Genomic DNA, 6,509 nt, shown 5'->3' with positions numbered 1-6,509 from the left:
TTTGATGCACCGTGTCCAAATTCGAAGAATAGAAGGTGATACAGTCACTGCTTTGAGATACTGAGGAAAAAAAAACTTTGCAAAAACAAGTCATTACTGTGATACACTGAGTCATAACTCAACAAAACAAGTCATTATTGTGAGGTACCGAGTTAAACCATAGAGGAATAAGCCATTATTTTGTAATATTAAGTTGTCTGCCTGAAACTAGGCTAGGCAGTATGTTCTCCTCTAGCTGGTGAGAATGGGCATCCATGGGGAACACACTGTATTGTCCAGCAGAGAATACTGTGCTTTTATCATTTACAGTGAAATTCCACATCTGTCTCAGTGGTTCTGCCCTGTTTATCTCTGTCGGACAGGAACATGTTTTTTGAGGAAGCAAACCTTTGAGAGCGGTCAGTGAATAGACCTCTAAGAGCAGTCATGGAATTTCAAGCTTGTCATTTTCTGTAAGCCATATACCTCCTCCAAATCAGCTTACCACCTTTCTGCTTCTGATAATGGATGTGAGAAGTGTTACGGCTGCCCATATGACTGCTCAACATACATTCTGCTCCAGACTTATATAACTATAATGCTGAACTGAGTGAGAAACTTATTGCGTATGGTTGTCCATGCTCAGCCCATTCATTGCATTAGATAACCTTATTTGGACAGAATTTCTTAGAGACGAAAAAATTCCCATATATCTCTAGAACTTCCTTCGCCTCCACCTTGTAAAGTGTCTTCTTCACATCCTCTGGGCTTTCCTGAAGGTGCTTTCCATGTTAATTTCTCAGTCTCAGTCACTGAAGTCTCATCTAACTGTAGAATCTATGCAAAGTTATGAAACATAACTTTCATCAACCTCCAGATGCTTACCTTTGATGGATGCACCCAAAACACAGGCCATTATTGGCTTTGACAAGGTGTTTTATTACAGTTTTGAAGATGTAGTGTTCCCAAGAAGCTACCAACATCTGCCATTCTTCCATAAGATGTTTTATTCTTGTCAGTGGATATTTGCATATCTTCTGATTAACCGTGTGTAATGTTTTTGTCTCATTTCATGTATTGCATCTGTCTCTTTCACTGTGCTGATGTGTGAATAACAGAGCTTGTCAAGCATACTCAGTGAAGTAGGAAGCCTCTGATGATCTTTCGCTCTCCATTTAGGGTGAAATGACTCATGTTCTCAGATTTGTTCTTCAGGAATAAATGCTCTGGAGGACAGAATGTGTTGTGCAACTCACAATATTTCATAGCCTTGAGTATAGAACAGTCTGGAGACTCAGACCTTGGCACTGTACAATGAAGACAAAAAAAAGAACATCTCTGTCTGAGAGATCACAGGCAACTTCCTACCCTGATTAATTAGAGCTTTCCTGTGTCTGTAAATGTGCTAGTGGTCGATGTACGTGCCTCACTGTGTACCATTTAAACAATAGTCTGTGTGTTCGCGCTTAATCAAACGATTAATCAAAACAAATTAGCACAGCTTTCACTTAATGCGTGTGGAAAGGCCAGTGCATGCAGGGAGGGACCTCGGGGCCATCTTTGTGTTTATGGTCCTCTGGTCTATTGAAGTACAAAGTAGCGCTAACTATACAGCAAATGCATATTTGCTGAACAGGCTGGGGTATGGTCAGGTCAGCCTCACTGAAATTCCAGGACCTTCCTAGCTTGTAGTTTACAGTCGTTCTGTCTACACTCTAAAAAATAAAGGTGCTACAAAAGGTTATAGATGAAGCACTTTTGGTTCCATTAAGAACCATTTATGTAAAATAAATGTTACTTTTAATTTACTAAAGAACCTTTGCATCAAGAGACGTTTTGTGGGGTCTTTTAAAGGTTCTTCAAACTAACACTTTCTATGACAAACATGGTTCTTTATAGAACCAAAAGAGGTTCTTCTATGGCATTACTCAAAGAACCATTTGTAGCACCTTTATTTTTATCAACAATTATTTTCATTGCTTTTTTGGGTCATTCCTTTTGCAGTGGGCCTACATGTCTGCCACACTGCATTTTCTTATTTTTCTGTATTCCAAAACACATACATAGTCATTTTCGCTCTCTCCCTTCATCACTCTTGAAGTGATGTTGGCTGGCACGGGCGTCTGTTAGCTGGTGCGGCGGAGCTGGGGACCTGAAGCTTTCCTCAGACCCTGTCAACAGCCTGGCAATGCTGCATTGGTGGCAGTTTGAAAAGAGGAGGTGTGTTCATTCCTTACCTGCCTAGTGTCGGGAGCATTGCTAGTGCTAGGGGAAGCTATGACTGGGTTTATTGGCAGTACCAAATTGGGGTAAAAAATTCAACAAAAATATTATATTTATTAAGAGTTATGACACTGATATGAAGCATAATTGATGCATGTAATAGATCACTTAAGGCCAAGTTATAAAAGTTATACCCCATAAAGGACCTACATGTCAATACAATGTCATTTGCTTCAGAAAACATCTCATATTTAATAACACATTTATGACATAAGCTATGCCATAAGCAGTTACTGACATAAGATGTTCATAAATACTCTACAGTTGTTGTTTTTTTAAAAACGTCACTACAGTGCTTATGCATGTGTCATGAATAAGTGGATAATATGAGGTTGAAACCCCCTTCATGAATATAAAATGCCTGTGACATTGCTGCTGTTGTCATAGCCTTCCTCTCCAAGAAGTTTTCCTATTATTGTGCCCCTGAGAGTGGAACACTGTAAGCGGATATTATGTGGGGTGGGGAGACAGACTGTTCTGGGTTTGTGATTTTATCTGTCATCTGTACACCTTTAATAAAAGACTTGAGGCAGAGGCACCTGAGATGACTCAAGTGAAGGTTAGAATTAGGGTAAGCTGTCACATGTGGGATGACATCCTACTAAACTGCATGTATACAAAAGATTCACAGAGATCAACTCCACATCAGGTTTTCTGAATGACTAATATTGTTAATAATAATGTTAATAACATTATTCCTTTAATACTGTTCCGAAAGCCCTGACTGGAGGGTCATTAGTCTCTTTATCAGATTTGGGATTTGAAGGATTTGAAGTCGCTCGCTGTCCTCAGATGCTGACTGAAAAAACACCTCTTCCAAGAGTACTTGGGGAGAAGTGTAGTGCAGAGTGTTTGGGTCTCCATACTTTGTGTTTAGTAGCGTCTAAGTATAGAAGTATCTTTTGGATCCTAGCCTGTACAAACTAGCTAAGGGTAAACAGTGAGGCACTTTTGTAAATCTGCTAAATGCAAGTAAGAACAGAAACTGTTTATGTGGTAAAATGAAAGTAGGTAAAAAAATTAATTAATTAAGTAACTAAAGTTTTTAGTAAACTAGCTACAATAACATTTCAAAGCTTAAACCCCCAACACTTGTGACAGGCTTATTACACACTAAGGCGTATTATTCAGTAACTATAGGGACTGCTGTAGAAACTGGTATGGTATATCTTCTGGTTATATAGGTTTGTATTAACACTTAATCCATTAACACTTAATCTTAAGTTCTGTCAACTTAATAAAAGTTCAGTTTACCTACATTAAGATAGCAGTTTATTTTAAAGTTCAAATACCAGTGAGGACTCCACTCCACTCCACTGTCAAAAGCCTCTCAGTCTGGGGATGTAATGTGAAAGGGTAGGTTCAAACCAATACATGGGTCATTGACTATATGCAGAACCAATGACAATGAAAACATGGATAACATGATTGGCAAAAACTGGCCAAAACTGGCAACCATGTTGTCACAATTTGCAACCAGAGTCTACACAGAGTCTACCCCTTCTCCCAGACCAAACATGTCTCAGACCACCTTCACTGAGCTTACAGCACAGAAGCAGAGCAGATTTTCCCCCTGGATACCTAGTTTGTCCAGTAGTTGTAACATATCAACAGTAAAAGTGCAGTTCCCGTAAATTCCACTATAACTCAGCCACTCCATGTAATGAACACAAAGGGCATCATACAGGTCCTGCAGACGGTCTCTTCAGCCAAGGCTGTCAATTACTTAATTCCTGGGTGTAACCCTTACAGTATAGCAGAATAAGGGGTTAAAAGTGATTTCTGGGGGGAAAATAAAATGATAATATGATAAAGTGTGCAACAGTAGTCCTTTAAATTGTAAAACGACTCTTTTGGAAAGGTTTCACAAAGTGCAAATATAGGTTTAGTGCAGGCCTCAATTAACACATACTAAGCTGATAATAAACTGTGGTGGTTTATGGTATTAGCCCTAAAATTAAACTTCTGCTGTATATTATTTTATTTGTTAGTCGACTCTACACTTATTTAAATCAAAATAGTAAAAACTGAGATTTTTATTGTGAGGAAGAGTGTGCTTAAGCAGTCATTTTCATATACATGCAGGTGCACTCACACATACACATAATTTAATGTGTTTAATAATTTTAATAGTTTGTTACTTACAGAAAGCGTTATTTTATGAGGCTTGTTCTTTTTTATTTCCCCCACATTACATCAGTATGCCATTTGACATAAACACTCATCAATTCAAGTGTCCTTTTACAGCTCTGTCTGAAGTTTCTTCAGAGATCAGTACAGTGTATTAAAACAAGGAAGCTGGGGACAAATAATTGCATTATATAACGTAAGCTGAAATGAGTAACTGGAAGCAATCGCTGGATAATAAATGAGCAATTCCGAACATTACTTTGTGTGTGTGTGTGTGTGTGTGTGTGTGTAATAATTCTAGTTAATATAACACTGCACCATGCCTTAACTATTTATAGTGCTGTAATTATAGCAAATCATGTACTCATACTCTTATAACATGTGATATGAGGATATAGTGTAAAAGCAAAGGCGTCTGTTAGAAAGCTTTAGACCAATTATTTCATTCTCCTGTCTTCAGTCTTTATTATCAATATAGAAAAATCTATGTTGAATAGAGTCACTGAAATCACTAAAGCTCTATTTTTTGGGGATCTACATAATATTAAGACAAGTGGTTTTAATCGTATGGCTATGGAGTTTAGTTTAGTGCAAAAAAGATTTCATTGTTCTGTATAGTTCTCTTATAACGTATATGTATTTCCTCTGTGTAATATTCTGGTACTGTCTTGGCCTAGGAAGCTCTACCCACATAAACAGTGCATCTGAAATGTATTTTGTGAGTTGCATTCTGATTGGCCATTCTGCAGGTCTGTGTAGCCACACTCCCCATTAGTTTACCTCACAAACTAATCCAAAGCCCACTTTCTTTCTGATTTGTTTTCTGGCTCTGGACGTGACTAGAAACCAACATATTTTATTCTGTCAGGGTATCAAGTGTCTTTTACAATTCTCCCCAGGAACTTATTTTGACCTTATTTAGATCTTTACATTCAAAATATGCTCACAGGGAACGCTGGCACGCTGCAGAGGAACTGACAGCTTATGGGAGGTAATGGTGTACAGCAAAGGTCAATTATGGGGGATTTAGAATTGCCATTTATGTCATTTATGCAATGGAAGAGGTTAATTTGCAGTGATGCCACATGAACCAAAGGTAATTTATGTTCTACATCCCCAAAACATGAGACTTGTGCTCAAGTGTTTACTCTGCATACCCAAGAATTAAGCCTCAGGACCCCATTTAAACTTGAAAATGAGAATTAGGATGCACTAAACATTGAAAGACAGGCCAGCTGTGTTAACTGGTCTTTAACTGGTTCCAGAGCATTTTTGAGTTTGAGTTAACTTAGTTTAGTCAAAAGTTCTCTTTACTCATTTTTTAATCAGTTACTTTCTCATTTTAGGTGGGCCTGCCTTCACATTCTTCATAGCGTACCCTATGGTATTGAATTCCTTGTGTGTATTCGTAAATGAGTCCTTTATCTTTTTATTTATTTTTACTTTTAGGTTGTTGGAGGAAATACTCTGACTAATTGTTAACTAATGATGTGTAGTTGGTTAGTAAGCCCTCTGTCCTTACAGCAACAAAACAAATGCCCCACAGCCATATAACTAAAAACTGTCTGCAGTAATAATAGGTTGGTTTCACCCCATCTGGCCATTCACACTCACCAGTTACATGATCCAACTTATCAAAATCAGTGCACAATCCCGGCACCTGCACTCTCTTCCATAGTAATTGTTATTTCTACTGCCCTAAAAGCAAGTGAAAGACCCTGACATTCACCTCATGAGTTGTGGTTGTGATCATGCCAGTGCAGATGGCATGCTGGAGCAGGTGCAGCTGCTGCTCAGAGCTGTAGGCCTGTCGTAGCTGCTCTTACTGCGATTGGCTCTTAGCTTCTGGTTCTGGTGTGCTGGGGTTAAAGCGGGTCAGCATTCAGCAGGGAGGATTTCCAAAGAGGTGACCATATGGGGCTGACCCATGCTGAGGTCACAGAGCCCTGACCACAACAGGGAGGTCATGTTTTAAGCCATGATTTTTAAACTGGTGGCTTATTGTAAAGTGCTGCTTGCCGAGCAGGCTGAGGACTTTCACAGTCACAGCCAATTCTGAAAGACCTCTGTGTATAACAAGGTATATTTGATGTGCACAATATTATCATTGTGAAATA

This window comes from Salminus brasiliensis, chromosome 2 (assembly GCF_030463535.1).
Source record: "Salminus brasiliensis chromosome 2, fSalBra1.hap2, whole genome shotgun sequence".
NCBI classification, from domain to species: Eukaryota; Metazoa; Chordata; class Actinopteri; order Characiformes; family Bryconidae; genus Salminus; species Salminus brasiliensis.
This window is presented reverse-complemented; position numbering follows the sequence as displayed.